This window comes from Meriones unguiculatus, chromosome 11 (genome assembly GCF_030254825.1).
Source record: "Meriones unguiculatus strain TT.TT164.6M chromosome 11, Bangor_MerUng_6.1, whole genome shotgun sequence".
Classification (NCBI taxonomy): domain Eukaryota; kingdom Metazoa; phylum Chordata; class Mammalia; order Rodentia; family Muridae; genus Meriones; species Meriones unguiculatus.
In genome coordinates, this window is record NC_083359.1 from 38,465,627 (window position 1) to 38,476,002 (window position 10,376).

The 10,376-nt window shown below is 48.1% G+C and overlaps 1 pseudogene; it reads right to left on the reverse strand.

Moving 5' to 3' along the window:
• Nucleotides 1-4,187: 4,187 nt before the first annotated feature.
• LOC110561266 (dnaJ homolog subfamily C member 9-like) lies at nt 4,188-6,887 on the reverse strand (annotated as a pseudogene).
• Nucleotides 6,888-10,376: the final 3,489 nt, after the last annotated feature.

A 10,376-nucleotide genomic window follows, 5' to 3' on the forward strand; every position in this document is an offset into this window, starting at 1 on the left:
CCCAGGGTGGCCCTTTCTCCTGAGGGCAGCAGGCCTCGGGCAGATGTGGAAGACCCGGGTGAAAGCTGCAGGAAAAAAGCTGGAGGACAAGACAAGTCAGGATCAGGAATGAAGGTCCTTTCGGAAGAAGACAGCAGCCAGCTGTGCTCTGCTGCAGGGAAAACTTGGTAGGTCAGAAGCTGAGATGAGGTGAGATTCAGGGGGCAGCTAATAAAAACAGTCAGGCCCTCCCCTTCCCACTCACTACCCCCCACTCAGGGGGGTTGGTTCTTGGGCACAGAAGAAATTCACTATGGGGTTGTTTGGGGCGAGGTGGGGGTGGAAACTAGTGTGCCTGAAGGCACAGGGTGGACAAAAAGCTCCACGTTGAATCAGCTGATCGCTGTCCTGGAAAAAAAAAAATGGAAAAAGATAAAATCCGCAGGCAGGGCGTACAAGCCATATCGAAAGTGAAATCTGTCGAGAGCAAGGGCCTTTGTGAGCCTGCCACCTGGGGCCTGGCAGCTCCTGGGAAGGCCTCGGGGGACCAGTCCTCAGCACAAGCACCGTCCAAAGACATTCAAAGTCGCACGAATATTTAAAAGTACTGATGCATGCAAAACCAACACTAGCTCAGAGTGAGCGGGCCCCAGAGCAGAGTTTAAAGGCACACATCGCACTTTGCTATGGGGGCAGCCACGCAGCGCTGGCTTCTCCGAGGCATCATTTCTCAAACTGCTGAGCTATATAGATGTCAGCTGCGAAGTGATTTTTGGGCCAGGCGTGTGCGCAGCCTACATCAAACAGGAGGATGATCGTGACAGGCAAGTCCTGATTTAAAAATTAACCGTCCCAGAGATTCTACTAGCCTATTCCTTCAGCCGCATTCACATAACCTATGCTGAATGCCCCCACGGCGAGCCTATCCTTGCCAAGGCTTTCATCAACACACATGAATGAAGCCCCCATTTTGGGGGGGTAGAGGAGACTATCTCACACCTTTCAGCCAGGGCAGCCACAGTGTCTGGGAGCCAGGATTAGTAAACTAAGAGTCATGACTGGAGTTGAGGTGGCAGATAGGGTACTCAGCCTCTCCAGGCTGGGACGAAGCTTGCCCTGCCCATCTCTTTGTCCCGTGCTTCCCGTGTCTGCACAGTCAATGCTCTACTCCTGTTCTGGAGGCATTGTGGTCGGTGAAGGGCAGGGGTGCCATCCTGAAGGTCACCACTACGGTTTCTAGCTCCAGCTTTTCGGCACCCCTAGTCCCACATGGAAGAGACCCAGACTCGCGCCTGTTCAAAACCCCGTTTGTTCCTGTGTTATGAGCGGCTGTGCAGGTGACTAATAGGCTGAGCAAGTGTGCTTTCTGCCCTTAAGCCTGCAAGGCTTCTCGTGACACATCCTGGTCTCTATCTACGAGGGCAGCCCCTGCTCTGCTGGGCCCTGCCTCTGCAGAACTGACCGACTTCCCACGAGGGTCCCGGGAAGGTGGCAAATTCTAGTGACAAGCACTGCAGCAAGCAAGCTCCTCCTTAAGGGAGTTGATTGTCGGTGCCTGGACGTGGCTTTGCGTGCCACACATGAGATAGAACACCAAGACCTTTGACAGTTGTCCACACCCAGGAAACACCTATTTCTATTGGACCACTCTCCAGAGGCACTTCTTGCTGATGGTGGTGGCCTTTAATCCCAGAACTCGAGAGGCAGAGGCAGCGTGATTTCTGTGAGTTTGAGACCAGCCTGGTCTACACAATGAGCTCCAGGACAGCCAGGGCTACATTAAAAGACACTGACTCAAAAAAACAAGCAAACAAAAAGAAAAGAACAAAGGAAGGAAGGCAGAAAGAAAGAAAGAAAGAAAGAAAGAAAGAAAGAAAGAAAGAAAGAAAGAAAGAAAGAAGGAAAACATGAAAAGCCCATTTTTGTTGAAATTTTGCCAAGTTTTCACCCTCTGTACACGTATAGGAAGGAGCACATGTACAAAAACCAGGTAAGCCACACAACTCTGTTCACACGTCATCAAAACCAGTTGTAATAATAAGGAGTAGCCAAGATGACAGTAGTTGCCATTTGTTTAATTCTACCTCATGGCAACATTCAAATATTTGGAAACAGTTCAAATATATAAGGCTTTCTGGGTGTCACCGTGGGACTGGCTCACAGCAGACAGGAAGTACCTATGGGAAGGCATCTCTCACGGTAATGACCAAAAGTGCGTAGGGCACTGGAGTGTGCTACAAGAGTGAACACGAGTGTTCCAGACCTGCAGGAAACGTGCAGAATCTCACAAGAGTGGATGTATAGGCAGTTCACGGGCCGGGAAGGGTCAGGATGGGGGTCAGTTCATGTCTAGCTGATTCCAGATCCCAGCAATGAGCAGAACAGTGTTTGATCGACAGTGACTCCAGCTGCTTTTCCCTAGCATCTCACTTTCCAGAATGGAAGCTCCAAGTGCAGAAGCGTGAGTCTGCACTAGTCCACCATACATATGAGATGTTAAAAATATTGGTCCCTGGGTGGTGGTGGCACACACCTGTGATCCAAGCGCTCAGGAGACAGAGGCAGATGGATCTCTAGGAGTTCGAGGCCAGCCTGGTCTACAAAGTGGATTTCAGAACAGCCAAGGTTACACAGAGAAACCCTCTCTTGAAAACCCAAAATTAAAAATAATAATAATAATAATAAAAATATTGGTTAATGTGTTCTGTTCAAGACCCTACTTTTCAAAGTTTTGCAAAGCGTAGTATATTTCAAATGTGTGCAATGCCAAGGGAGAAGAATATCCATGTGCCTAGGTGTCTGTCATCTGACTTCGACATTTGTCAGCTGTAAATAAGTATGAGCCACCTCCATTACCTGTAGCCTGCTATTGCCCAGCTGGCTGCCTAACACGTTACTTTTCCCAGGATCAGTTTTCTAGGGGCCCCAGTTTCCCACCATGGAGGAAGGCTTTCCGATTTTGATACTTTGGTGAGATTTGAAGGCTGAGAACTTGCTGTAGGCCAGGGGACCCACGTCAGCACTCTGTTGACTAGCTGTGACCTTGGACAAGCAAAGCTTGTTCAGTTCAGTTCTCTTTCCCTCCAGGAAGGAGGGAGTGAAAAGTACGGAAAACCCTTGCCTTTGTGAGGGACAGGTAGGAAGCCTCAGTTAGACACTTCCTAGCTATTGGCCTTTGGGGAGCTACTTAACTCCGCTTCCCCATTTACAGGAACTCTGGCTCTCCTTTCCCCCTTTATGGAAAAGGAGAGACAAGCCATCCACCTCGAGGTTGCGTGGGGAAAACTGATGGGACAATGGGGGTAAAAGTGTGAGCAAACAACGGATGCCACTCAGCGAGGGTGAATTTGAGACCAGACCGCACTGGGATTCTAAACACTCCATTAGCGATTTGTTCCATATTTTCTACCACTTATTTCGCCTACAGTAGAAAAGTGCAGGCGTGGTCACTGCCTTGTTTATTTTTAAACAAAGGGATTCTTTGAGTTTCTCATTAGCCTAAGGCGAGCGAGCAGTGTGACAGCACAGAGTTCCAGGGCAGCTTGGAACTCAGTTTCCTTCCTCCCCCATCGCCTCCTGTCACTGTAACACCAGATCTAACCCCGAAGGAAAAACCCATCAGGCTCAGAGCAGGAAAAGTGCTCTGAGAGGGCGGTGGGATGTGCTGACCTCACAGGAAGCTGAGTTGTGAATTTCACACACTCAAGATTTCCACCTCTCACAGAGGATACCGTTTAGAAACCCATCCTTCCTCGCTGGAGCGGCTGGAGCAGCAAGGACCTGTGGGGTCTCCCCAGTGGCACCCTCATTAAGGAAATGGCAATTTCATTGTCATTGGAACTAAGGACCAGTGTTGGATGCCTCTTAGAGCACTCGCTCTGCAGAGACAAAGAGGTGGAGGATGCCAGAAGCATGCGGGCCTGGAAGGAGGAGGGTGGCATCTGGGGAGTGTGCCAATGCTGAATTGCCCCATCTGTTGCATTAATAACCAATCGGTCCAGGGGGGGCTGGCACATACGGTACCTATTAGGATCTGTCTGCACATACGTAACTGCTCATTTCATCTGCACAAATGACTTCTTACTTATGCAAATGGCAGGTCTAAATGCCCTCACTGGGACATACAGCTAGGAAGGCACTTCCTTAAGAAAGATTATGTTCAAACCCCCCAGATGCTGAAGCCTAGGAGCCGAGGTGCCGTGGATGCATTAGAGAAAGCAAGGCGAGTGGGGAAAGCAAAAATGTATTGCAAAGACGTGGCCGCTGACAGCCACGGTTCCTGTGATCTGTGGTACAGAAACAGCATTAAAAAGGGTAACAAGTCAGGCACGATGGCGCATGCCTTTAATCCTAGGCAGAAATAGGAGGATCTCCGTGAGTTCGATGCCAGTCTGCTCTACAAAGCAAGTCCAAGGCTACAAAAAAAAAAAAAAAAAAAAAAACCCTGTCTCAAAAGAAAAAAAAAAAAAAAAAAAAAAGACTGGGAGTGATGTCACATACTTCTATTTCCAGCACTCAGGAGGCAGAGGTCACTGTGAGTTCGAGGCCAGCCTGGACTACAAAGGAAATTCCTGGACACCCTGGCCTACATAGTAAGACTCTGTCTCAAAATTTAAAAAGCGGCGGGGGGGGGAGGATTTACAGAGAGAAGATGACAGATTAGAAAGCATCGATGAAAGAAGAGATATTATGGTATGGCTAAATCTCAGTAAATATGATCTCTGCTGTCTTTAAAAACCTGAAAGTCATGAGTGATTAAATTAAACATCTGATCAGTTATGAGATTGCTTATGCTCCTGGATCTGCTCTTTTGGGAACTGCTGTTCAAATACTTGTTGACCCATTTCCTCTTCCTGTGAGTAACACTACTGAAAGTGTTGTGCTGTTCTACACATTAACTGTTCTCACTGAGTTCCATTTTTATGTCAACCTCGACATCTTTCATTTTTTTTCTCAGTATGTAAATTCAAATCTTCTAATTAAGAAAATATAATAAAATAAAAAGGAAGCAGGGCCAGAAAGATGGCCTGTTGGATAAAGGTGCTTGCTGCCATGCCTGAGTTCAACCCCCAAGACCCATGGGGTAGATAAAAATAACCCGTGTCCTCTGGCGTCCACACTCGCACTGCGGGGTTCATGTACGCCACCTGCTCTCTTGGGGCATGCCCGTGCACACTCATAAGCATAGTCACACAAATAAATAAATAGAGGAATAAATAAATGTGATTTTTAAAATAGGAGGAGGCAGAAGAAAATGCCATAACGATACCCATTACTTTGTACACTGGAACTGGGTTGGAAAGCTCAGATCTGCCCATCATCACCACCAGTGTTCCCAGGTGTAATCCCACCTGTAGGTGTCTTGTTTAGCAGGTAATTTGGGGGCCTGCAAGGGAGTCTAGTGCACACATGGGGACTGAAAAACGTGTAGGTCTTTTTTTTTTTTTAAGCTGCAACTCCATTTCACTTGGTTACAGGAGCAGAGACCAGGGTCCTCTGCTCAGCCCCTTGACTTCTGCCCTTAAGGACTGTGAGCGGTTGAGACAATGGCATGCAAAAGTTCCTTTAAGGTTTTGTGCTTGTTTAGTTTTGTTTTCTCTTTATTTAGCTATATATTATCTCACAAAAACTTTGCAGTAATATGAGCACCCTTGTCTCCTGCTGCAAGGACAGAAGACAAACCTAACAGCAGAACAAAGAGGATGTGTGCAGGACCAAACCCCGCTAGCATTTCTGTAGATAGCAGCTGTTCAGCAAGCTCTGTTCTCCGTCGGTAGGGAACCTCTGCAGTGCACGCACATCCGGGAAAGCAGTCCACAGAGACTAATACTCTAGCTGGAGCCCCCGGGGCAGAAGGTCGTCGGAAGCAAATGTTGTCAAATCCACCCTCCCCACCATGGCCGCCACCCACCCTCACACAATGTCAGGTGAATTCTGGGAAATGCTAAGATCAGGTTGATGACCCCCGCTTGGCTTAGGTGACCCATGTGCTTTAGGCAGGACAAACAACTTCTCTCAGAGGTTAGGCTAACGGCTGCCTTCCCCTTGTCCACCAGGGCAGCACTGACACGGAAGGACCCAGGAAGAGAAAAACTCCGTGATTTCTTTTCCTCTTTGAGAGCCGTTATTTTCCCTCTTTCAGGAGGCTTGCAGTATTTTGCTTCCATCTGAGCCGGAAAACCTGTCCGTTTCCTTTTGCGGATCTTTTGATCTGCTCTGGATGAGTGCTCTCGGGCTACCCACTCCTCCCTGCAGCCCCAGCTCCTTTCTGCTCAGCCCTGTTTCTTTAGCCTCTTCCTGGGCCCTCCTGCTTGCATCCACCTCCTGTTTAAACTCTTTGATGAAGCCATTGTCAAAGTTTCTTATCGTGGCGTTTCTTATCGTGGGTTCATCTGTGTCCTGCTGCACACAAAGCACAGGCTCTGTGATCCGATCCACGTCGCCCTCGAGGCCCGACAGGCCTGCTTTCATGCCGTTTAGCTCTCCTTCAGAGCCTTTGTGTGTTTTTTCAAAAGCCTGGCTGTCCTCTAGCCATACCTCTTTAGAGAGTAACCTCCCCGAGGCATCCCAGTCTTGAGGCCGGCGGAGTCTTCTTCATCCACTGTCCCTCGTCCGTTGTCCATTGCTCTCTGCCCCTTGTCACTCAGAACTGCATAGATTCTCCCCCAAAGCTGCTCCTCCTCTACACCATAGGGTGCCGCATCTGACCTCACAATCGGGATGGCCTGCTCACACAGCTCCAGCAGCCCCACTCCAGGGAAGAGACTGTTCCACCAATGCTGTGTGCCCGTGCCCACAGCTGCCCCGCCTGCCCGCCTCCATCTCCAGTCCCTCAGTAAGGTGTTTGGTTTGGTTTGGTTTGGTTTTTTACCATTTGTTGGTGTTTTTCCACCTTTTCCATTCACCATTGTCCTTTTACACTATTCGGGCATCTTGGCTATGTTCCTGGGTGTGTGGGGAGGGGCTGTCAGACTCTGTCTTCCTGGCCTGCCTCACACTTTCTGGGTCTAAATTTCCTGTGCCGTTACTACCCTAGTGGCTTGCTTTTGTTTTTGGGAGGAGGTGAACCTGGGGCTTCTATATATATACTCTGTGAGCTCTCTACCAATGAGGCACACCCACAGCCTTACTGGAGCTTATGGATGATTGATCTGAAATGCTTTGAATTAGGAGGGGTGCGTCATCCTACTGGGCTGGCTCCCAGGATTATTGTCATAGTCCGACTACCTCGTAACTCCATATGAATGTCCGTCCTGTTCTCCAAATGCACTGAGGCATTCTGGGGTTCCATAGGTGCTAATTTGGGTGTAGACTGTTTAAGGGACATGGTGGCCCATCAATATGGGGTAACCTTCCATTTACCTCAGCAGCCAGGCTAAGCTCAAAAAAGTTTGCAGTTTTTAGGCTATTTTGTGCTTCTTTAGCCAAATCTATCCCCATACATTGATTCTTTGGGTACTAACGCATTTGTATTTGTGGGCTTGCTTGTATCTTCAAGTATTTCACCGTATGGATGTGGCGGTACAGTTGAGTTTTGTGTATTTTGTCCCTTTGGTCTTGGTGAATGACACTTTGTCCTGGCTGCTTCTAACTCATACATGGTGCTGCCGTCAGCCTCTGTACCCCTGATTTGGAATAGGGGGAAAATGGAAACAAAGGGTTAGGGATTTATCTTAGTGACTGAATGATTGCCAGGCATATGCAAGGCCCTGGGTTTGTTACACACACACACATACACACATACACACATACACACAGACTCACACTCACACCTTAAAAAACGCAAAAGAATAGTAACAAAACTAGACACAGAGCTCAGATGTACTAGATTGCTCCCTGTTGTTGCTCAGGCCAGAGCTGCTGTGACAGAATATGGGATTCTGGGTAATTTATGAAGAAGCAAAGTTCTAGAGATTGGGAAGACTGAGTGCTGGTGTTTAGGGGGCCTTCTTCCTGTCATCTTATAGAAGGAGGAAGAACAGGAGAGCACAGGAGAAAAAGAAATCAAATTTCTCCTTATGCCCTTTCAATGTTCACATTCCTCCTTCCCTGAGGCAGAGGCTATCAGGAAGTAAATATCTCCCTGCAGACCCCTCTTCTGGTCACTGCTGTCCTGTGGATTAAGTTTCTAAGATGCACTTTTGGAGGATGTTTCAACCAGCTTTCCACCAGTGTGATAAAGCACCTGAGGAAACAAACTTATTAGCAGGAGAGATGCATATGGACTCATAGCTTCACAGGCCTCAGCTCATGACCTCAGGTCCCACTGGCCTTGGCCTGTGGTGCAACAGAAGCAGACACTGGGTGATAAAGAAGGCCACCCACCTAGAAGGGGCAGAAAGCAAGGAGAGAAGAAATATCTTGGGATCCTGATAGTCCGTTCAAGGACTAGGTCTAATGTCCCTCCACATGCCCATCTCCTAACATCTCACAGGTTAGCAATTCAGCCTCCAACACCGCGGGGCATGTTCCAGATCCAAGACACAACAGAGAGCACACAGGAAATAGCCACAATGGAGTGAACACCATCACCTCAAAGGTCTTGAAATGAGAGACCATCTGGGCGGACCCTAACTGCACGTGCTTACATTCTCAGAAACACGAAGTTCTCAAGCAAAGCCAGAAAAGTGGTGTCAAGATAACACAGACTCTGAAGCTGTGGCCCAGAAGGTTGGAGGGAGGTATCCACAAACCAAGAAATGCCAGCAGCCAGTACCAGCGGACACAGGTGAGGAACAAAGACACCAGAGGCTGGAGCCTGGTTGGTGTTTGGTTTCACCCAACAGACACTGACTTCGGGTTCCTACCTCCTAGAATCAAGAGAGAGGGTTTTTGTTGTTTTAAGTTTCATGCGTTGATATTGATTGGAAACTTAGTCCAATTATGTTATGTAGCGGTAGCCTTGGAAACGTGACTGCAATTAGAGAAGGTAATCAGGGGAAACTCTCAGGGCCGAATCCTGATTGGCTTATTTAAAAGGGGCGGGGTCAGAGGCTGGAATAGGTACAAACAGTCCCTGGTTCACGCCACTCAGAAATGGCCAGCAACAAGGCCGTTTAGACAACAAACAGTTATCTAGGGTCTGTGGTGGCACAAACACGAGGTATAAAATGAATTTGAAAAAAATAAAATAGTACCGGGTCTCAGGGCACATGAAAGCTAGAGAAGATGAGACTTTGTGAACCAGGGAGCCACTGGTGACTTTTTTAAAAACATTTATTTAATTGTATGTGTGTTTCTGCCTGAGTGTACATGTGCACTGTCAGGAGAACCCCGCTGCTAAGGTCACAGTCCACCATTACAGGAAAGGCCTGAGTCTGGTGCAAAATGGAGGACGGCCTTTGTTGGCAAGGCCTCTGCCTCAGGGAGCCCATATCCCCACACCCCCTACCTGAGGAATGGCATGTTGCCCTTAGGGAAATTACAGGTCCAACTCCTATTCAGCAAGTACCTGGGATTCCTGGAATGTCTCCCCATGAAAATGAGGCATCTCAGTACCTTCAGCCAATGACCTTTGTCCACCTGGATAACCCCTACCCCCTTCCCAAAGTTCTGTATAGCCCTCGTTCACCCCAAATAAAATTTATCTGCCTCCCCAAAGCTGGAAGGTCATTTCCTGGAAGGTCATTTCCATTTGTGCTCATGGGCCACGGAATCCCCAGTTCATCTCTTCTGCTCCCTTGACCCTGAGAACCAGTAGCCAACAACCCCTGTAATAAGGGAGAGGCACAGCACACCACGTGCATGAAGTCCTGTAGAAGTCAGGTATCAGACCCCTCAAACTGGAGCTATGGGTGGTTATGAGCTACCATGTGGGTGCTAGGAACTGAACCAGGTCCTCCTTGAGCGCTCTTAACCAGTGAGCCATCCCTAATCCAACCCACTGGTGATGGTTTTTAATTTTTTTTAAAAATTATATCTACTTAGAAGCGTTCAGAATGTCAACAAAACAGCCACAATTTTGAACAAAGAATGCATATGAGGAGATTTTGCCTCTTGGCTTCTTAGGATCTCCTTTGCTCATGTTTAGTTGATTTTAATCTACAAGGCATACAGTTGCCGCCCACTGGCTGCTGTCTGCCCAGCTCACACTGGCCCCAGCGCCCATCTCTATAGAGCGTAGTGTGCTACAATGGCCGTGGGGAGAGTGGGAGCTAGATACAGCCTCCTCACTCTCTCCACTCCTAGAACCCCCACTGGTGATTTTTAAGCAGGGAATTAACATTCTTGTTTGAATTTGGAGTGTAAATTAAAAGAAAAAACAAGAGGTATGTAAGCCTATATCAAAGAGTAAATGCACAGACAAGAATGGGAAGGAGGGAGGAGAAAATAAAACTCTGAGTCTAACCAGCGTCCAAAGCAATTTGTTGTAAACTTGGACTTCAGTCCTCTGTCTG